At 36.2% G+C, this 23908-nt stretch overlaps 1 long non-coding RNA gene across 4 annotated transcripts; it reads right to left on the reverse strand.

Annotated features, from left to right (window-relative positions):
* On the reverse strand, positions 1–22568 carry LOC140820523 (uncharacterized). Of its 4 annotated transcripts, XR_012115509.1 has the most exons (7): positions 22345–22568; positions 20712–20794; positions 15840–20034; positions 11120–11206; positions 6228–10424; positions 1508–1594; positions 1–790 (listed from the first exon to the last, which is right to left on the reverse strand). It is a non-coding gene; the product is annotated as an uncharacterized lncRNA (long non-coding RNA). The 4 variants fall into 4 exon arrangements; XR_012115511.1 differs by lacking the exon at positions 1508–1594; XR_012115510.1 differs by lacking the exons at positions 1–790; positions 1508–1594 and adding an exon at positions 3050–3378.
* Between the last annotated feature and the right edge of the window lie 1340 nt (positions 22569–23908).

Raw genomic sequence — 23908 nt, forward strand, 5'->3', positions numbered from 1 at the left:
TTTCTTGTAAATTCTACAAGTCCCGAAAACATTCATAATCTTTAAGTTTAACTTATAGCCCATAAGTAGAACATCAGTACTACTAACCCAAAAATTAATATAGTCAAATATTTTACGACCTCTCCTAATGCCCAATAGAAAAATTCTTATTTATGTCCGGTGGGGGTGGAGATGCATTTCCCTCCTACCTCTGATACTCACCGTCCTCATGACGGCGCTCATCATCCCTCGCGCGCTAAACAAGGCGTATAGAAGGCATATTGTTCCATACATAACCCGTACGTAACTAACATGCATAATTCCATAATTTATTTTAACTGAACTCTGAAATACTGAAAAATCTGGAAGCATACTGACAAAATAATTCATGCTTTAAATAAAATGCTGAACAAAATGCTGAATTGTAAAACTTACAGACCGAAGACGTGACTTCGTGAGCTTCTCGTGGTCAGTAGTAGTGTAACACTTTACAAGAACATAGGCTCTGATACCAACTGTGAATGGCCCGAAAATCCTCGCTTTGAAAATTTGCGGAAAATTAAAAATTTTCTTTTTAAAAGAACTTAAACGGCCTCATTAATAAAATCACTGATGAATCAAGTTCAATGTTTAAAATTTAAAGCAGCGGAAGAAAATAAAATTTGCTAACAAATACAATTTAAAAATATCCAACGACTGAAAAAATATTGTTTGCGGAAATTAATAACTGCTGCGCTGAGGTCCTCGGGTGTCACTACTGCCGACCCAAGCTGACTCACTGGTCCCCGTCCCCGGCCCTGGCCTCAAGTACCTACAACAATCAAGTCTAGTGAGCCTAAAGACTCAGCATGCATATATCGCAGGTAACGAGTAAAATCTGAAGTAAAATATGCATGGGATAAAATATCTTGTCATTAGGTATACTGAAAATAATCTGTACTCATGCTGAAAATAATCTGTACTGATGCTGAAAATAATTTGTACTGATGCTGAAAATAATCTGTACTCATGCTGAAAATACTCTGTACTGATGCTGAAAATAATCTGTACTGATGCTGAAAATAGTCTGTACTGAGCAATTATAATACGTGCATAACTGAACTGATAATCACAGTAAAAATGTTTGCTCCTTGGAGCCCTGTACTGAAATAACTGGTAAAATTTTCTGTTGAGATTATGTTTTACGCCTGTGGCCATTGCACTAAGCTGAACTGATCGGTAACTGACTACCGGGGAGCCTGAAACTGAGCTGGCGGTCACTGAAGACCCGATGGTACCATCCTGAACTGATAGGTCACTGGAGACCTGATGATACCAACCTGAACTGAGCGGTCACTGGCGACCGTATAAATAATGCTCCCACATAGTGAATGAACCACAAGCCATATCGCATAAATCTCAAAAATAATATTTCCTATGCACGTAATATAATTAACCAACATAATTAAATAGGAACAATTAAAATCATGTACTTGCGATATTTAAAAATACCTATATGACTTGATTGAGGTTTAGAAAAAATATATACATGCCTTGGTTTGTTTTAACAGAAAACAAACGAAATAACGACGCGGCGCGGCGGAGACGGAGTGCTCTTCTTTTCCTCACTTAATTCCTTTAAATTAAGCATGCACCATAATTATTATAATAGCGTAAAAATCATAAACGTGATGCATGAACATTTAAAAATAATATGATTCGTGCTCAGGGCGCTGCTAGGACTAAAATCTCACTCCGAGTGCAAAATTACCATTTTGCCCCTAGACGTAAAATTTCACCTTTTTGAAATTTTCTAAATTTCATTGACTCTACCATGTCCCAAATAATTATTTAAGCCTACATGAATTCTCCCATATTTTTATTTGGCTTAAATCTATAACTTTTAAATAAATCTTTAAATACAACATATTAATGCATTTTAAATCCCGAATTAAACCAAACCTTAGCATAAAATTCCCAAATTAAAAACTTAGACTTCTAATAATTATTTTAGCTTAAATATAATTTCCCATAATTTTATTAAGCTTAAATCTAGGCGTTTCAATTAATTCTTTAATTAGCGTTTCGCGCGGCGATCAAATTCCGAATAATTCCAAAACTCATTATTTTGATCCAAAACTTACCAAACTCCTAAAATTGTCCCAAAACATATTTAAAAGTATTCTTAGACGTAAACTCGAGTTAAAATCGGAACTTGGCCATAATTTTCCCAACTTGAACCATAATTAAACAACTCAATCTAAACCATTTACTACTTAAAATTAGGTCCTCTAAATCCTTAATATTTCGGCCAGCACCCACTACTCACCATAAATCTCTCGGCCAACCTGGAAATTGCTAGAACATCATTTTCCTCAATAAACTCTCGGCCCCCTCTCTTGTACAATTATTTCTCAACACCTCTCCCACTTCTTAAATGTTTCGGTCCACTCATATCCTCCCATGTCCAGTCATTAAGGGTCATCTTTAAGATCTTAATGAACTCCTAAACCAAGCCTAAACAACATATATAAAGCTGCTGTTTTTTCCAGCACCTAATCTTAAAAACCCATTTGCTCAAATCGGTTCTAGCTTGCTAGCCAATCCAACCAACCCCGAACCAATCTACTAGGGACCAAGACCAGACCATAAGGGATCTACCAGACCCACACAACCAGCCCAATACATGAAGCACAGCTCGCCCGATCGCTACTCTCACCAAAACCCACAATTCGAACACAACTCGCCAACTCTCTCTTGCGGCTTCTAGAATAGGACCAGCAGCATTCATTCCTTTCCAGACCATGGTTCAGACCCACGAGAGTCTGTCCAAGGTCTAAAATTGCCCTTGCACCACCGGTCCTCGCCTACACCCCGATCTAACCAAAGAAAACGAGGAACCCCTAGACCGCCACCCTCTCGGCCTTCACTCTAAAACCCCACCAAACCTTACACCAGCTTCATAACCTCTCTCTGCTCTCCTGAACGTTCCCTTAACATCATCAAAACAGCAGTCCCTTTGCACAATTCCAGAAAAGGTGAGTGGATGCAAAGCAAATATATATTTCATGCTCAATCGAAGCATACCCGTAAAAAAACGATGAATGAACTGAAACTGAAAAGGCCCTAAAACTTCTCGGTTTAAAATTTGCGGAAAATTAAAAATTTTCTTTTTAAATGAACTTAAATGGCCTTACTCATAAAATCCACTGATGAATCGAGTCCAATGTTTAAAATAAAAGCAGCGGAAGAAAATAATTGTTTTCCAACAACAACAATTAAAAAAAAATGTTTGATGAATGATAAAAATTTAGTTTACGAAATAAAATAAACTCTGCTGCACTGAGGTCCTCGGGTGCCACTACTGCCGACCCAAGCTAGCTCACTGGTCCCCGCCCTCGGCCCTGGCCTCATCAGTACCTACAACAATCAAGTCTAGTGAGTCTAAAGACTCAGCATGCATATATCGCAGGTAACGAGTAAAATCTGAAGTAAAATATGCATGGGATAAAATATCATGCCATGAGACATGCTGAAAATAATCTGTACTGAGCAATTATAATACGTGCATGCTGAACTGATAATCACAGTAAAAATAATTGCTCCTTGGAGCCTGTACTGAAATAACTGATAAAACTTTTCTGTTGAGATTATGTTTTACGCCTGTGGCCACTGCACTAAGCTGAACTGATCGGTAACTGACTACCGGGGAGCCTGAAACTGAGCTGGCGGTCACTGAAGACCCGATGATACCAACCTGAACTGAGCGGTCACTGAAGACCCGATGGTACCAACCTGAACTGAGCGGTCACTGGCGACCGTATAAATAATGCTCCCACATAGTGAATGAACCACAAGCCATATCGCATAAATCTCAAAATAATCATTTTCTGTTTTCATGCACGTAAAATAATTAACTGACGATAATGAAAATATCCTGAAATTTTACCAACCGGAATGGATCGTCCCCAGGCTCGCTGCGACCTAAATATGCCATAAAATATGCAATGGATTTTCTTTGGCAAATTGATGAAATTAAATTTCTAAAATGCGACAAATACTTCTAACGACCTCGTATTTAATCACGACTTTAAACCAACCCGAACCAACACTGAACCAACGTGACGTCATGATTAAAATACGCTTAAAATTATGAATTTATGCTCCTAAAATTATGAGGGTCGAAATCTAGGTGAAATGGAGGCCAAAACATGAAACGCTCTTTCGAGAGTCAATTTGGCACATCGCACCGTAAATTCTCGAACGACCTCAAAAATGATCCGAATCACGAACGGTCGAAAACATGACCTTCCTAACTCAATGGGGCACTGTCCAGTCCAAGGCCATAGGCTAAAAGCCAACCAAAAACTCAGACGAGCCCTCGCACCGGCACAGCAACCTGCTGTCAAAAAAATCCAGCAGCTGTGTAGTGCGTAGTGTCTTGCTTTGATCGATGTCTTGCGTCGTTCCAGTGGCCATCAATTTACCGTGGCACGACCTAGACATCTTGGGGTGTGGTATGGACCGTGGCTAAGGGCACAAGGCCGAACCAGATCCACACCAAGCCACAAAAACGAAATGCAAACCTGCTGTCAAAAATGAAGGGGCCGAGAGGACACTTGTGTTGCTTCTGTCCAAACGACTTGGGACATGGCTCAAGCCACTTATGGCCGACTTGACCACGTCCTATGCTTGCTAGGGAAGGGTCCTAGCCATGGCTACTGGCCCTAGGCCAGCCATGACTCGAAATCTAACCCAAACAAGCCAAGACACACCAGCTGTCAAAAACCGAAGGGGCGAGAAGGGGAGGGGCTGTTTTGTTGTTTTGATTTAAAAACCGAGGGGCCATGGACCGAGCCACCAAAAGGGAGACTTAGTCACGTCTTAGACATGCTAGGGAAGTGATCTAACCATGGCTATAAGCCCCTGGGGCAGCCAAGATCAGATCTCTTCCCATGACAACAAAACTGAAATTTGAAGCACAAAAATGACAGCAAAGGGGAGTTGCTGTCATCTCGATTTCTCTCATGCATGGGCGCTGATTTTAATGGACCAAAGTGGTCCTAATCCATCCTAGTACATGCCTAGATGTCGCCTTGGGAGCCTGGAGTCGAGCCATCCACCTGAAACATCACAACAAGTGAAACCGTAAAGCTGCTCAAGAACTCAAAATAAGTCTGCATGTGTTTCCTTAAAAATTCTGTGCTGTATTTCGTTTTTGGCATGGAAGGGTGGTCATGAATCATGAAAATAATGTTAATATGACTTGATTGAGGTTTAGAAAAACATATGTACATGCCTGGATTTTTCGTTTGAAAGAAAACGAAAAGAACGAGACGTTACGGCGCGGAGGAGGTGGAGCGCTTGCTACCTTGTTTCTTCCTCGGTTTTTCTCACTTGATTACAACTATGAGGCTCACGATTTTACACTGCTTTTACCTCTGAAATGCTCTCTATTTTCGGTGCAAGGGAGAGGGGGAATATGGTTAGGAGAGTGAGGGAGGTGGTGCAAAATATAGGGAAGAAAATCAAGACTAAGTCTCCAACTTTTGAAATTTTGAATTTTGGTTGATATCAAAGAATTTGTTGGTGTTTGTTGGGGTGAGGTGGCCGATTATTTCCTTCCTAATCTAGACTAGGATAAAGCTTATTAGTTAATCAATTAAGGTTGCTCAATAATTAAAAGGTTAACATGCTAAACTACCAAGAATGGGTCAAAGATGATGAGTTGGCAAATAATTGTTGCATCTCCAAGGGGTGGCCGATTACTTGGTAAATAAGTGGAGGGAAATATTGTTTATTTGATAAATTTCTAAACCTCTAAAGCCTCACTTATTATTTAAATAATTTAGTGAACTAATCCTTTAATTTAGGAACTTAAATAACTTTATTTTCTACTCACCTCATGTAACTTAAATAATTCCTTAAACTTCTTTTTAACTTAGATTAAATTGTTGGCTAGCTAAAATAAAGTCTGGAAATATTTCTCAACTCTTAAATTTATTTCTAAACTCCAACTCCGGTCCGGCCTCGCTGAAATAGCTGAAATGCTAAAATTCAAACTACTGAACTGAAATAATAAAATAATTAACTTCAAAGAAATGCATTAAAATAAACATGCACTGAAGTCAATTAAATTTTAAAATAATAGAATTATGCATGGCTTGTACGCAGTCTAAATTCCGGGTTCTACAGAAACAGCATGAATGGCACACATATCAGCATGTATTATGGCGTAAATGATGCAGAAATAAAAGTACATGGCGTGCCTGATGATTTTGAAGATCAAGAACGGTGCGAGGGAACCCGGATGAATTTCTTTAGAAAGAACAAGAGGAAACCGAAACCTTCTCAGCTGAAGAATGCTGAAATCCCACAATAAAGTTGAAGGGGAGAGTGGTTGTCGGCTGTGAGAGAAGAATTAAAATGATGCCATGTGATGATCTTAATTGATGGACAAACACACGAGACGGACTTTTCTTTCAAGGGTGGGAAGGAAACCGATGGGGCCTAAATCTTTAAGATGAAAACGTGGGTGTGTTTGCTGCTGAGGAGGTGTCGACTACTTGGAATCATTAGGTGTAGGATAAATGATATTTAAGGATTAATTAAGTAGTTAACAAATTAGTTTATGAGCTTAAATTGTTTAATTAAAAGATTAAAAAGATAATTAAGACCTATAAACTCAAAAGTAAGTTCATTAAGCTCAAACTCACTAACGAAAAATATTTCGAGTTGAAAATATTTTGAAATGATTAATCGAACCCTTAAAAAGTCCCCCGATTCGATAAAATTTGAGTACCGATTAAAAATAAAATCTTGCGGGTAAAAATACCCAAAAATTCCCATTTTTGTAAAATACACTTAAACATGCTTTACCTTAATTTATAAAAATAAATCATGTAATAAAAATAATTTTTCTGAAAATTCTCCGGTCTCCGATCCTCGTTCGAACGTGAAACGCAACTTAAAAATCTTAATGCACGAACTTTTAAAATTTCATGAACTAAATTCCATCATGCATTAATTATGTATAAATTACATAAAATAATTAAAAACATAATTTAATGAAATAACATGCTAAATTACCACTTCTTAAATAAGTTTTTTTTTTTAAAACTTATCTCAATACTCCATCTCCAGTCCGGCCTCACTGAAATAACTGAAATGCTAAAAAAATCAACTACTGAACTGAACTAATAAAATAATTAACTTCAAAGAAATGCATTTAAAATAATCATGCAATGAAGTTAAATTAAATTTAAAAATCTAGAATTATGCATGACTTATACGTAGACTGATTTACGGGTTCTACAATCCTTCCCCCCTTAAAAGAAATTTCGTCCTCGAAATTCGCTTATCCTCATTAAACGAAAAGTTTAGACTCTTAATTATAGAATCTTAATAATCCACGCTTCCGCTGCGCTACTCTGATAAAATAAATGTTAATCTGTCTTTATGTCTTCTCAATTCTAATTAAATTGTCTACTGAATCCTTGATTGTGAATCGCAACTTAAAACGACTTGGGTGACTTAGTTCTAATCTACTATGACCTCGAATTTGGCTTATCTCGCAATTCCTCAAACTAGAGATGGATGTCCAAACTTACCGCACCTTGCTTTTCTTATATCATGCTCGCGATGTTCATCGACCTATTACCTTAGCATTTATGCAGTTCAACTTAAGAAGTCTTGGCACCAAAAGTTACTGATCGACTACTATCCTCGGTAATACACTTAAAAATTAAACCTTATCTCACCCCATAATAATATTAGCTTAAGATATTTGAATCGAATCTTTATCTTATGACACCAAACTTACATAACTTAATTATTTACAAGTACATCCCAAATATAAAATTGTTGTCAACCTTTAATTTCGAGTAAGGGATACGACAAGTATAAAAGTCTATAAGATTTTTAAACAAATAAATTATGACATCTCATTATAATAATGAGATATGATATACATAATTATTTAAACATATCTAATATTATATACACCATATTATTACCATAAAATTATACAAATACATACATATACCAACGGTCATAAAACGGTAACAAACGGCTATATTTTTCTTTCTCTCTATAAATACCATCTCACAAATACATTCAATCACTCCAACTTTCTCTACTTCTCTAAAACTTATTCTTCATCAAATTATTCGAAGAAAAAGAAGATGGCTCTTGCAAATTTATTTTTAATTATTTTAGTTATTATGTTTATGATTCTTGTATTTATCGGAGAATATCCTCCTCAGGTTTTTTCTTTATTTTTAGGATTACTCGTAATTGTTGTTTATCCATTACTTTGTATTACAATCTTCATTAATTATTAAAATGCATCGTGATTTGTCGTACCACCATGGCAAACTTTTAGATTTCTTACTCAATAAAAATCTTAATATTCATTGATTGATAATTTATGTTGAACACCACTAATTCCCTTTTGTATTTATTGCACCCTAAATTTCGTATGATCAACTATACCATAAATTTGAAATTCAACCTTATGCAACCCAAATAGTTTTGGATACATAATTCCAACACACATTCACTTATTCCCAAGTTTCTTCGTAACTTACAAAAATTTCTCAAGACAAAATGTCTACCTTAATTCTTACATGCGTCTACCAATTAAACTAACCATCATCGTACTCAATTTTCCTAAAAATTTAAATTCTCCCAAGGTATAATCTTAACTGTTAAGATCATGACTAAAACTTGTGACACATCAAACTTATGTTTCCAAAAATTTCCTAACTCAAGGTTTATTCTTATAACTTAACTAACCGATCAAATTTACCTTAATTCGCCATCACTTTAAATTCTTAATTTGCCACAACATTATTTCACTAACGCTTAAATTTTTACGCCAAAGATTGATTCATCCTACAATGTCCTTGGTTACCATTCATTGTAACATTATAACCCAAATATCTAAATATTTTATATTTCATTCGAGCCTAAATAACCAAAAATTTCTATCATTTAAACCGTTCAATTCTCACTTACTACTAAATAAGTTCTCAAGTTTCTTAAAATTGAAAAATTAAATCTTACTTTCCTCGAATATCGTCCATTTTTTTTTAATCTCAAAAATTGCACAATTATCCACGAGTCTTCAGTATTCCCGATTTCATTTTATAGATTTCCCGCATCATAAGGTTCAATAGCCTTAAGTTTATTAAACCCAAAATTAATTCCCATAACACGTCTTACATTACTACAAATACTTAAAAGCTCGCAATTACATCCTTAAAATTTTGGAACTTGCACTCTGGCCCTTACAGTTTTTCCAAATTTACATTTTGGCCCTACAACTCTTCGAAATTTGCATCATTGTCCCCATAAATTTTTTTTTTTTATCTTTACCTCATTAAAATTTTAAATTCTCGAACTCAGAATTAAATCCCAAAATATTGTAAATTCAAAAATAGTCCCTTAGAATTTTGTTTTGCACCTAGGTCCTCAAATTATGGGTTATTACAATTGGATCCTTAAAATTCTTACTTTATGCAATTCAATCCTTAAATCCAACTAGGTAGAGCATGCATCCGAAATAATTTCTACAATTTTATACTTCCCAAGAATCGTCGTAGTCTTCGAATCATTAATACTTACAGGGAATCCTCAAAATTTAATTCAACTAGCAACCATGAACCATCATTAATTTCTTGTAAATTCTACAAGTCCCGAAAACATTCATAATCTTTAAGTTTAACTTATAGCCCATAAGTAGAACATCAGTACTACTAACCCAAAAATTAATATAGTCAAATATTTTACGACCTCTCCTAATGCCCAATAGAAAAATTCTTATTTATGTCCGGTGGGGGTGGAGATGCATTTCCCTCCTACCTCTGATACTCACCGTCCTCATGACGGCGCTCATCATCCCTCGCGCGCTAAACAAGGCGTATAGAAGGCATATTGTTCCATACATAACCCGTACGTAACTAACATGCATAATTCCATAATTTATTTTAACTGAACTCTGAAATACTGAAAAATCTGGAAGCATACTGACAAAATAATTCATGCTTTAAATAAAATGCTGAACAAAATGCTGAATTGTAAAACTTACAGACCGAAGACGTGACTTCGTGAGCTTCTCGTGGTCAGTAGTAGTGTAACCCTTTACAAGAACATAGGCTCTGATACCAACTGTGAATGGCCCGAAAATCCTCGCTTTGAAAATTTGCGGAAAATTAAAAATTTTCTTTTTAAAAGAACTTAAACGGCCTCATTAATAAAATCACTGATGAATCAAGTTCAATGTTTAAAATTTAAAGCAGCGGAAGAAAATAAAATTTGCTAACAAATACAATTTAAAAATATCCAACGACTGAAAAAATATTGTTTGCGGAAATTAATAACTGCTGCGCTGAGGTCCTCGGGTGTCACTACTGCCGACCCAAGCTGACTCACTGGTCCCCGTCCCCGGCCCTGGCCTCAAGTACCTACAACAATCAAGTCTAGTGAGCCTAAAGACTCAGCATGCATATATCGCAGGTAACGAGTAAAATCTGAAGTAAAATATGCATGGGATAAAATATCTTGTCATGAGGTATACTGAAAATAATCTGTACTCATGCTGAAAATAATCTGTACTGATGCTGAAAATAATCTGTACTCATGCTGAAAATACTCTGTACTGATGCTGAAAATAATCTGTACTGATGCTGAAAATAGTCTGTACTGAGCAATTATAATACGTGCATAACTGAACTGATAATCACAGTAAAAATGTTTGCTCCTTGGAGCCCTGTACTGAAATAACTGGTAAAATTTTCTGTTGAGATTATGTTTTACGCCTGTGGCCATTGCACTAAGCTGAACTGATCGGTAACTGACTACCGGGGAGCCTGAAACTGAGCTGGCGGTCACTGAAGACCCGATGGTACCATCCTGAACTGATAGGTCACTGGAGACCTGATGATACCAACCTGAACTGAGCGGTCACTGGCGACCGTATAAATAATGCTCCCACATAGTGAATGAACCACAAACCATATCGCATAAATCTCAAAAATAATATTTCCTATGCACGTAATATAATTAACCAACATAATTAAATAGGAACAATTAAAATCATGTACTTGCGATATTTAAAAATACCTATATGACTTGATTGAGGTTTAGAAAAAATATATACATGCCTTGGTTTGTTTTAACAGAAAACAAACGAAATAACGACGCGGCGCGGCGGAGACGGAGTGCTCTTCTTTTCCTCACTTAATTCCTTTAAATTAAGCATGCACCATAATTATTATAATAGCGTAAAAATCATAAACGTGATGCATGAACATTTAAAAATAATATGATTCGTGCTCAGGGCGCTGCTAGGACTAAAATCTCACTCCGAGTGCAAAATTACCATTTTGCCCCTAGACGTAAAATTTCACCTTTTTGAAATTTTCTAAATTTCATTGACTCTACCATGTCCCAAATAATTATTTAAGCCTACATGAATTCTCCCATATTTTTATTTGGCTTAAATCTATAACTTTTAAATAAATCTTTAAATACAACATATTAATGCATTTTAAATCCCGAATTAAACCAAACCTTAGCATAAAATTCCCAAATTAAAAACTTAGACTTCTAATAATTATTTTAGCTTAAATATAATTTCCCATAATTTTATTAAGCTTAAATCTAGGCGTTTCAATTAATTCTTTAATTAGCGTTTCGCGCGGCGATCAAATTCCGAATAATTCCAAAACTCATTATTTTGATCCAAAACTTACCAAACTCCTAAAATTGTCCCAAAACATATTTAAAAGTATTCTTAGACGTAAACTCGAGTTAAAATCGGAACTTGGCCATAATTTTCCCAACTTGAACCATAATTAAACAACTCAATCTAAACCATTTACTACTTAAAATTAGGTCCTCTAAATCCTTAATATTTCGGCCAGCACCCACTACTCACCATAAATCTCTCGGCCAACCTGGAAATTGCTAGAACATCATTTTCCTCAATAAACTCTCGGCCCCCTCTCTTGTACAATTATTTCTCAACACCTCTCCCACTTCTTAAATGTTTCGGTCCACTCATATCCTCCCATGTCCAGTCATTAAGGGTCATCTTTAAGATCTTAATGAACTCCTAAACCAAGCCTAAACAACATATATAAAGCTGCTGTTTTTTCCAGCACCTAATCTTAAAAACCCATTTGCTCAAATCGGTTCTAGCTTGCTAGCCAATCCAACCAACCCCGAACCAATCTACTAGGGACCAAGACCAGACCATAAGGGATCTACCAGACCCACACAACCAGCCCAATACATGAAGCACAGCTCGCCCGATCGCTACTCTCACCAAAACCCACAATTCGAACACAACTCGCCAACTCTCTCTTGCGGCTTCTAGAATAGGACCAGCAGCATTCATTCCTTTCCAGACCATGGTTCAGACCCACGAGAGTCTGTCCAAGGTCTAAAATTGCCCTTGCACCACCGGTCCTCGCCTACACCCCGATCTAACCAAAGAAAACGAGGAACCCCTAGACCGCCACCCTCTCGGCCTTCACTCTAAAACCCCACCAAACCTTACACCAGCTTCATAACCTCTCTCTGCTCTCCTGAACGTTCCCTTAACATCATCAAAACAGCAGTCCCTTTGCACAATTCCAGAAAAGGTGAGTGGATGCAAAGCAAATATATATTTCATGCTCAATCGAAGCATACCCGTAAAAAAACGATGAATGAACTGAAACTGAAAAGGCCCTAAAACTTCTCGGTTTAAAATTTGCGGAAAATTAAAAATTTTCTTTTTAAATGAACTTAAATGGCCTTACTCATAAAATCCACTGATGAATCGAGTCCAATGTTTAAAATAAAAGCAGCGGAAGAAAATAATTGTTTTCCAACAACAACAATTAAAAAAAAATGTTTGATGAATGATAAAAATTTAGTTTACGAAATAAAATAAACTCTGCTGCACTGAGGTCCTCGGGTGCCACTACTGCCGACCCAAGCTAGCTCACTGGTCCCCGCCCTCGGCCCTGGCCTCATCAGTACCTACAACAATCAAGTCTAGTGAGTCTAAAGACTCAGCATGCATATATCGCAGGTAACGAGTAAAATCTGAAGTAAAATATGCATGGGATAAAATATCATGCCATGAGACATGCTGAAAATAATCTGTACTGAGCAATTATAATACGTGCATGCTGAACTGATAATCACAGTAAAAATAATTGCTCCTTGGAGCCTGTACTGAAATAACTGATAAAACTTTTCTGTTGAGATTATGTTTTACGCCTGTGGCCACTGCACTAAGCTGAACTGATCGGTAACTGACTACCGGGGAGCCTGAAACTGAGCTGGCGGTCACTGAAGACCCGATGATACCAACCTGAACTGAGCGGTCACTGAAGACCCGATGGTACCAACCTGAACTGAGCGGTCACTGGCGACCGTATAAATAATGCTCCCACATAGTGAATGAACCACAAGCCATATCGCATAAATCTCAAAATAATCATTTTCTGTTTTCATGCACGTAAAATAATTAACTGACGATAATGAAAATATCCTGAAATTTTACCAACCGGAATGGATCGTCCCCAGGCTCGCTGCGACCTAAATATGCCATAAAATATGCAATGGATTTTCTTTGGCAAATTGATGAAATTAAATTTCTAAAATGCGACAAATACTTCTAACGACCTCGTATTTAATCACGACTTTAAACCAACCCGAACCAACACTGAACCAACGTGACGTCATGATTAAAATACGCTTAAAATTATGAATTTATGCTCCTAAAATTATGAGGGTCGAAATCTAGGTGAAATGGAGGCCAAAACATGAAACGCTCTTTCGAGAGTCAATTTGCACATCGCACCGTAAATTCTCGAACGACCTCAAAAATGATCCGAATCACGAACGGTCGAAAACATGACCTTCCTAACTCAATGGGGCACTGTCCAGTCCAAGGCCATAGGCTAAAAGCCAACCAAAAACTCAGACGAGCCCTCGCACCGGCACAGCAACCTGCTGTCAAAAAAATCCAGCAGCTGTGTAGTGCGTAGTGTCTTGCTTTGATCGATGTCTTGCGTCGTTCCAGTGGCCATCAATTTACCGTGGCACGACCTAGACATCTTGGGGTGTGGTATGGACCGTGGCTAAGGGCACAAGGCCGAACCAGATCCACACCAAGCCACAAAAACGAAATGCAAACCTGCTGTCAAAAATGAAGGGGCCGAGAGGACACTTGTGTTGCTTCTGTCCAAACGACTTGGGACATGGCTCAAGCCACTTATGGCCGACTTGACCACGTCCTATGCTTGCTAGGGAAGGGTCCTAGCCATGGCTACTGGCCCTAGGCCAGCCATGACTCGAAATCTAACCCAAACAAGCCAAGACACACCAGCTGTCAAAAACCGAAGGGGCGAGAAGGGGAGGGGCTGTTTTGTTGTTTTGATTTAAAAACCGAGGGGCCATGGACCGAGCCACCAAAAGGGAGACTTAGTCACGTCTTAGACATGCTAGGGAAGTGATCTAACCATGGCTATAAGCCCCTGGGGCAGCCAAGATCAGATCTCTTCCCATGACAACAAAACTGAAATTTGAAGCACAAAAATGACAGCAAAGGGGAGTTGCTGTCATCTCGATTTCTCTCATGCATGGGCGCTGATTTTAATGGACCAAAGTGGTCCTAATCCATCCTAGTACATGCCTAGATGTCGCCTTGGGAGCCTGGAGTCGAGCCATCCACCTGAAACATCACAACAAGTGAAACCGTAAAGCTGCTCAAGAACTCAAAAATAAGTCTGCATGTGTTTCCTTAAAAATTCTGTGCTGTATTTCGTTTTTGGCATGGAAGGGTGGTCATGAATCATGAAAATAATGTTAATATGACTTGATTGAGGTTTAGAAAAACATATGTACATGCCTGGATTTTTCGTTTGAAAGAAAACGAAAAGAACGAGACGTTACGGCGCGGAGGAGGTGGAGCGCTTGCTACCTTGTTTCTTCCTCGGTTTTTCTCACTTGATTACAACTATGAGGCTCACGATTTTACACTGCTTTTACCTCTGAAATGCTCTCTATTTTCGGTGCAAGGGAGAGGGGGAATATGGTTAGGAGAGTGAGGGAGGTGGTGCAAAATATAGGGAAGAAAATCAAGACTAAGTCTCCAACTTTTGAAATTTTGAATTTTGGTTGATATCAAAGAATTTGTTGGTGTTTGTTGGGGTGAGGTGGCCGATTATTTCCTTCCTAATCTAGACTAGGATAAAGCTTATTAGTTAATCAATTAAGGTTGCTCAATAATTAAAAGGTTAACATGCTAAACTACCAAGAATGGGTCAAAGATGATGAGTTGGCAAATAATTGTTGCATCTCCAAGGGGTGGCCGATTACTTGGTAAATAAGTGGAGGGAAATATTGTTTATTTGATAAATTTCTAAACCTCTAAAGCCTCACTTATTATTTAAATAATTTAGTGAACTAATCCTTTAATTTAGGAACTTAAATAACTTTATTTTCTACTCACCTCATGTAACTTAAATAATTCCTTAAACTTCTTTTTAACTTAGATTAAATTGTTGGCTAGCTAAAATAAAGTCTGGAAATATTTCTCAACTCTTAAATTTATTTCTAAACTCCAACTCCGGTCCGGCCTCGCTGAAATAGCTGAAATGCTAAAATTCAAACTACTGAACTGAAATAATAAAATAATTAACTTCAAAGAAATGCATTAAAATAAACATGCACTGAAGTCAATTAAATTTTAAAATAATAGAATTATGCATGGCTTGTACGCAGTCTAAATTCCGGGTTCTACAGAAACAGCATGAATGGCACACATATCAGCATGTATTATGGCGTAAATGATGCAGAAATAAAAGTACATGGCGTGCCTGATGATTTTGAAGATCAAGAACGGTGCGAGGGAACCCGGATGAATTTCTTTAGAAAGAACAAGAGGAAACCGAAACCTTCTCAGCTGAAGAATGCTGAAATCCCACAATAAAGTTGAAGGGGAGAGTGGTTGTCGGCTGTGAGAGAAGAATTAAAATGATGCCATGTGATGATCTTAATTGATGGACAAACACACGAGACGGACTTTTCTTTCAAGGGTGGGAAGGAAACCGATGGGGCCTAAATCTTTAAGATGAAAACGTGGGTGTGTTTGCTGCTGAGGAGGTGTCGACTACTTGGAATCATTAGGTGTAGGATAAATGATATTTAAGGATTAATTAAGTAGTTAACAAATTAGTTTATGAGCTTAAATTGTTTAATTAAAAGATTAAAAAGATAATTAAGACCTATAAACTCAAAAGTAAGTTCATTAAGCTCAAACTCACTAACGAAAAATATTTCGAGTTGAAAATATTTTGAAATGATTAATCGAACCCTTAAAAAGTCCCCCGATTCGATAAAATTTGAGTACCGATTAAAAATAAAATCTTGCGGGTAAAAATACCCAAAAATTCCCATTTTTGTAAAATACACTTAAACATGCTTTACCTTAATTTATAAAAATAAATCATGTAATAAAAATAATTTTTCTGAAAATTCTCCGGTCTCCGATCCTCGTTCGAACGTGAAACGCAACTTAAAAATCTTAATGCACGAACTTTTAAAATTTCATGAACTAAATTCCATCATGCATTAATTATGTATAAATTACATAAAATAATTAAAAACATAATTTAATGAAATAACATGCTAAATTACCACTTCTTAAATAAGTTTTTTTTTTTAAACTTATCTCAATACTCCATCTCCAGTCCGACCTCACTGAAATAACTGAAATGCTAAAAAAATCAACTACTGAACTGAACTAATAAAATAATTAACTTCAAAGAAATGCATTTAAAATAATCATGCAATGAAGTTAAATTAAATTTAAAAATCTAGAATTATGCATGACTTATACGTAGACTGATTTACGGGTTCTACAATCCTTCCCCCCTTAAAAGAAATTTCGTCCTCGAAATTCGCTTATCCTCATTAAACGAAAAGTTTAGACTCTTAATTATAGAATCTTAATAATCCACGCTTCCGCTGCGCTACTCTGATAAAATAAATGTTAATCTGTCTTTATGTCTTCTCAATTCTAATTAAATTGTCTACTGAATCCTTGATTGTGAATCGCAACTTAAAACGACTTGGGTGACTTAGTTCTAATCTACTATGACCTCGAATTTGGCTTATCTCGCAATTCCTCAAACTAGAGATGGATGTCCAAACTTACCGCACCTTGCTTTTCTTATATCATGCTCGCGATGTTCATCGACCTATTACCTTAGCATTTATGCAGTTCAACTTAAGAAGTCTTGGCACCAAAAGTTACTGATCGACTACTATCCTCGGTAATACACTTAAAAATTAAACCTTATCTCACCCCATAATAATATTAGCTTAAGATATTTGAATCGAATCTTTATCTTATGGCACCAAACTTACATAACTTAATTACTTACAAGTACATCCCAAATATAAAATTGTTGTCAACCTTTAATTTCGAGTAAGGGATACGACAAGTATAAAAGTCTATAAGATTTTTAAACAAATAAATTATGACATCTCATTATAATAATGAGATATGATATACATAATTATTTAAACATATCTAATATTATATACACCATATTATTACCATAAAATTATACAAATACATACATATACCAACGGTCATAAAACGGTAACAAACGGCTATATTTTTCTTTCTCTCTATAAATACCATCTCACAAATACATTCAATCACTCCAACTTTCTCTACTTCTCTAAAACTTATTCTTCATCAAATTATTCGAAGAAAAAGAAGATGGCTCTTGCAAATTTATTTTTAATTATTTTAGTTATTATGTTTACGATTCTTGTATTTATCGGAGAATATCCTCCTCAGGTTTTTTCTTTATTTTTAGGATTACTCGTAATTGTTGTTTATCCATTACTTTGTATTACAATCTTCATTAATTATTAAAATGCATCGTGATTTGTCGTACCACCATGGCAAACTTTTAGATTTCTTACTCAATAAAAATCTTAATATTCATTGATTGATAACTTATGTTGAACACCACTAATTCCCTTTTGTATTTATTTCACCCTAAATTTCGTATGATCAACTATACCATAAATTTGAAATTCAACCTTATGCAACCCAAATAGTTTTGGATACATAATTCCAACACACATTCACTTATTCCCAAGTTTCTTCGTAACTTACAAAAATTCTCAAGACAAAATGTCTACCTTAATTCTTACATGCGTCTACCAATTAAACTAACCATCATCGTACTCAATTTTCCTAAAAATTTAAATTCTCCCAAGGTATAATCTTAACTGTTAAGATCATGACTAAAACTTGTGACACATCAAACTTATGTTTCCAAAAATTTCCTAACTCAAGGTTTATTCTTATAACTTAACTAACCGATCAAATTTACCTTAATTCGCCATCACTTTAAATTCTTAATTTGCCACAACATTATTTCACTAACGCTTAAATTTTTACGCCAAAGATTGATTCATCCTACAATGTCCTTGGTTACCATTCATTGTAACATTATAACCCAAATATCTAAATATTTTATATTTCATTCGAGCCTAAATAACCAAAAATTTCTATCATTTAAACCGTTCAATTCTCACTTACTACTAAATAAGTTCTCAAGTTTCTTAAAATTGAAAAATTAAATCTTACTTTCCTCGAATATCGTCCATTTTTTTTTAATCTCAAAAATTGCACAATTATCCACGAGTCTTCAGTATTCCCGATTTCATTTTATAGATTTCCCGCATCATAAGGTTCAATAGCCTTAAGTTTATTAAACCCAAAATTAATTCCCATAACACGTCTTACATTACTACAAATACTTAAAAGCTCGCAATTACATCCTTAAAATTTTGGAACTTGCACTCTGGCCCTTACAGTTTTTCCAAATTTACATTTTGGCCCTACAACTCTTCGAAATTTGCATCATTGTCCCCATAAATTTTTTTTTTTTATCTTTACCTCATTAAACTTTTAAATTCTCGAACTCAGAATTAAATCCCAAAATATTGTAAATTCAAAAATAGTCCCTTAGAATTTTGTTTTGCACCTAGGTCCTCAAATTATGGGTTATTACAATTGGATCCTTAAAATTCTTACTTTATGCAATTCAATCCTTAAATCCAACTAGGTAGAGCATGCATCCGAAATAATTTCTACAATTTTATACTTCCCAAGAATCGTCGTAGTCTTCGAATCATTAATACTTACAGGGAATCCTCAAAATTTAATTCAACTAGCAACCATGAACCATCATTAATTTCTTGTAAATTCTACAAGTCCCGAAAACATTCATAATCTTTAAGTTTAACTTATAGCCCATAAGTAGAACATCAGTACTACTAACCCAAAAATTAATATAGTCAAATATTTTACGACCTCTCCTAATGCCCAATAGAAAAATTCTTATTTATGTCCGGTGGGGGTGGAGATGCATTTCCCTCCTACCTCTGATACTCACCGTCCTCATGACGGCGCTCATCATCCCTCGTGCGCTAAACAAGGCGTCTAGAAGGCATATTGTTCCATACATAACCCGTACGTAACTAACATGCATAATTCCATAATTTATTTTAACTGAACTCTGAAATACTGAAAAATCTGGAAGCATACTGACAAAATAATTCATGCTTTAAATAAAATGCTGAACAAAATGCTGAATTGTAAAACTTACAGACCGAAGACGTGACTTCGTGAGCTTCTCGTGGTCAGTAGTAGTGTAACCCTTTACAAGAACATAGGCTCTGATACCAACTGTGAATGGCCCGAAAATCCTCGCTTTGAAAATTTGCGGAAAATTAAAAATTTTCTTTTTAAAAGAACTTAAACGGCCTCATTAATAAAATCACTGATGAATCAAGTTCAATGTTTAAAATTTAAAGCAGCGGAAGAAAATAAAATTTGCTAACAAATACAATTTAAAAATATCCAACGACTGGAAAAATATTGTTTGCGGAAATTAATAACTGCTGCGCTGAGGTCCTCGGGTGTCACTACTGCCGACCCAAGCTGACTCACTGGTCGCCGTCCCCGGCCCTGGCCTCAAGTACCTACAACAATCAAGTCTAGTGAGCCTAAAGACTCAGCATGCATATATCGCAGGTAACGAGTAAAATCTGAAGTAAAATATGCATGGGATAAAATATCTTGTCATGAGGTATACTGAAAATAATCTGTACTCATGCTGAAAATAATCTGTACTCATGCTGAAAATACTCTGTACTGATGCTGAAAATAATCTGTACTGATGCTGAAAATAGTCTGTACTGAGCAATTATAATACGTGCATAACTGAACTGATAATCACAGTAAAAATGTTTGCTCCTTGGAGCCCTGTACTGAAATAACTGGTAAAATTTTTTGTTGAGATTATGTTTTACGCCTGTGGCCATTGCACTAAGCTGAACTGATCGGTAACTGACTACCGGGGAGCCTGAAACTGAGCTGGCGGTCACTGAAGACCCGATGGTACCATCCTGAACTGATAGGTCACTGGCGACCTGATGATACCAACCTGAACTGAGCGGTCACTGGCGACCGTATAAATAATGCTCCCACATAGTGAATGAACCACAAGCCATATCGCATAAATCTCAAAAATAATATTTCCTATGCACGTAATATAATTAACCAACATAATTAAATAGGAACAATTAAAATCATGTACTTGCGATATTTAAAAATACCTATATGACTTGATTGAGGTTTAGAAAAAGTATATACATGCCTTGGTTTGTTTTGACAGAAAACAAACGAAATAACGACGCGGCGCGGCGGAGACGGAGTGCTCTTCTTTTCCTCACTTAATTCCTTTAAATTAAGCATGCACCATAATTATTATAATAGCGTAAAAATCATAAACGTGATTCATGAACATTTAAAAATAATATGATTCGTGCTCAGGGCGCTGCTAGGACTAAAATCTCACTCCGAGTGCAAAATTACCATTTTGCCCCTAGACGTAAAATTTCACCTTTTTGAAATTTTCTAAATTTCATTGACTCTACCATGTCCCAAATAATTATTTAAGCCTACATGAATTCTCCCATATTTTTATTTGGCTTAAATCTATAACTTTTAAATAAATCTTTAAATACAACATATTAATGCATTTTAAATCCCGAATTAAACCAAACCTTAGCATAAAATTCCCAAATTAAAAACTTAGACTTCTAATAATTATTTTAGCTTAAATATAATTTCCCATAATTTTATTAAGCTTAAATCTAGGCGTTTCAATTAATTCTTTAATTAGCGTTTCGCGCGGCGATCAAATTCCGAATAATTCCAAAACTCATTATTTTGATCCAAAACTTACCAAACTCCTAAAATTGTCCCAAAACATATTTAAAAGTATTCTTAGACGTAAACTCGAGTTAAAATCGGAACTTGGCCATAATTTTCCCAACTTGAACCATAATTAAACAACTCAATCTAAACCATTTACTACTTAAAATTAGGTCCTCTAAATCCTTAATATTTCGGCCAGCACCCACTACTCACCATAAATCTCTCGGCCAACCTGGAAATTGCTAGAACATCATTTTCCTCAATAAACTCTCGGCCCCCTCTCTTGTACAATTATTTCTCAACACCTCTCCCACTTCTTAAATGTTTCGGTCCACTCATATCCTCCCATGTCCAGTCATTAAGGGTCATCTTTAAGATCTTAATGAACTCCTAAACCAAGCCTAAACAACATATATAAAGCTGCTGTTTTTTCCAGCACCTAATCTTAAAAACCCATTTGCTCAAATCGGTTCTAGCTTGCTAGCCAATCCAACCAACCCCGAACCAATCTACTAGGGACCAAGACCAGACCATAAGGGATCTACCAGACCCACACAACCAGCCCAATACATGAAGCACAGCTCGCCCGATCGCTACTCTCACCAAAACCCACAATTCGAACACAACTCGCCAACTCTCTCTTGCGGCTTCTAGAATAGGACCAGCAGCATTCATTCCTTTCCAGGCCATGGTTCAGACCCACGAGAGTCTGTCCAAGGTCTAAAATTGCCCTTGCACCACCGGTCCTCGCCTACACCCCGATCTAACCAAAGAAAACGAGGAACCCCTAGACCGCCACCCTCTCGGCCTTCACTCTAAAACCCCACCAAACCTTACACCAGCTTCATAACCTCTCTCTGCTCTCCTGAACGTTCCCTTAACATCATCAAAACAGCAGTCCCTTTGCACAATTCCAGAAAAGGTGAGTGGATGCAAAGCAAATATACATTTCATGCTCAATCGAAGCATACCCGTAAAAAAACGATGAATGAACTGAAACAGCATGAATGGCACACATATCAGCATGTATTATGGCGTAAATGATGCAGAAATAAAAGTACATGGCGTGCCTGATGATTTTGAAGATCAAGAACGGTGCGAGGGAACCCGGATGAATTTCTTTAGAAAGAACAAGAGGAAACCGAAACCTTCTCAGCTGAAGAATGCTGAAATCCCACAATAAAGTTGAAGGGGAGAGTGGTTGTCGGCTGTGAGAGAAGAATTAAAATGATGCCATGTGATGATCTTAATTGATGGACAAACACACGAGACGGACTTTTCTTTCAAGGGTGGGAAGGAAAGCCGATGGGGCCTAAATCTTTAAGATGAAAACGTGGGTGTGTTTGCTGTTGAGGAGGTGTCGACTACTTGGAATCATTAGGTGTAGGATAAATGATATTTAAGGATTAATTAAGTAGTTAACAAATTAGTTTATGAGCTTAAATTGTTTAATTAAAAGATTAAAAAGATAATTAAGACCTATAAACTCAAAAGTAAGTTCATTAAGCTCAAACTCACTAACGAAAAATATTTCGAGTTGAAAATATTTTGAAATGATTAATCGAACCCTTAAAAAGTCCCCCGATTCGATAAAATTTGAGTACCGATTAAAAATAAAATCTTGCGGGTAAAAATACCCAAAAATTCCCATTTTTGTAAAATACACTTAAACATGCTTTACCTTAATTTATAAAAATAAATCATGTAATAAAAATAATTTTTCTGAAAATTCTCCGGTCTCCGATCCTCGTTCGAACGTGAAACGCAACTTAAAAATCTTAATGCACGAACTTTTAAAATTTCATGAACTAAATTCCATCATGCATTAATTATGTATAAATTACATAAAATAATTAAAAACATAATTTAATGAAATAACATGCTAAATTACCACTTCTTAAATAAGTTTTTTTTTTAACTTATCTCAATACTCCATCTCCAGTCCGGCCTCACTGAAATAACTGAAATGCTAAAAAAATCAACTACTGAACTGAACTAATAAAATAATTAACTTCAAAGAAATGCATTTAAAATAATCATGCAATGAAGTTAAATTAAATTTAAAAATCTAGAATTATGCATGACTTATACGTAGACTGATTTACGGGTTCTACAGGTAAGGTCCGCTCTTATTCATACGTCATTGAGTATCAGAAAAGAGGGCTTCCTCATGTTCATATGTTGGTCATATTTGAAAATAATGACAAGTTGTGTACTCCCGACCACTTTGACTCAATTGTGCGTGCTGAAATACCTTTACAAACAGAAGAACCCAACTTACACAAAGCAGTTGTCCACCATATGATACATGGGCCCTGTGGATCGATGAATCCTAATTGTCCATGCATGGTAAATGGTAAATGCAAGAAGAACTTTCCGAAACCATTTGTGGAATACACATCTCGAGGAAATGATTCATACCCTTTGTATCGAAGACGTGAAGGTGGCCAAGTATCAATTCCCAACAATGACGATGTTTTCATTGATAACGGTTGGGTTGTCCCGTACAATCCCTGGCTTTTATTAAAGTATGATTTTCATATTAATGTTGAAGTATGTGGAGGGATTAAGTGTGTCAAGTACATATACAAGTACATCCATAAAGGTCCTGATCGGGTCGCACTAGAGCTGCGA

Source organism: Primulina eburnea, unplaced genomic scaffold (genome assembly GCF_022965805.1).
Source record: "Primulina eburnea isolate SZY01 unplaced genomic scaffold, ASM2296580v1 ctg1146_ERROPOS100000, whole genome shotgun sequence".
Lineage (NCBI taxonomy): Eukaryota > Viridiplantae > Streptophyta > Magnoliopsida > Lamiales > Gesneriaceae > Primulina > Primulina eburnea.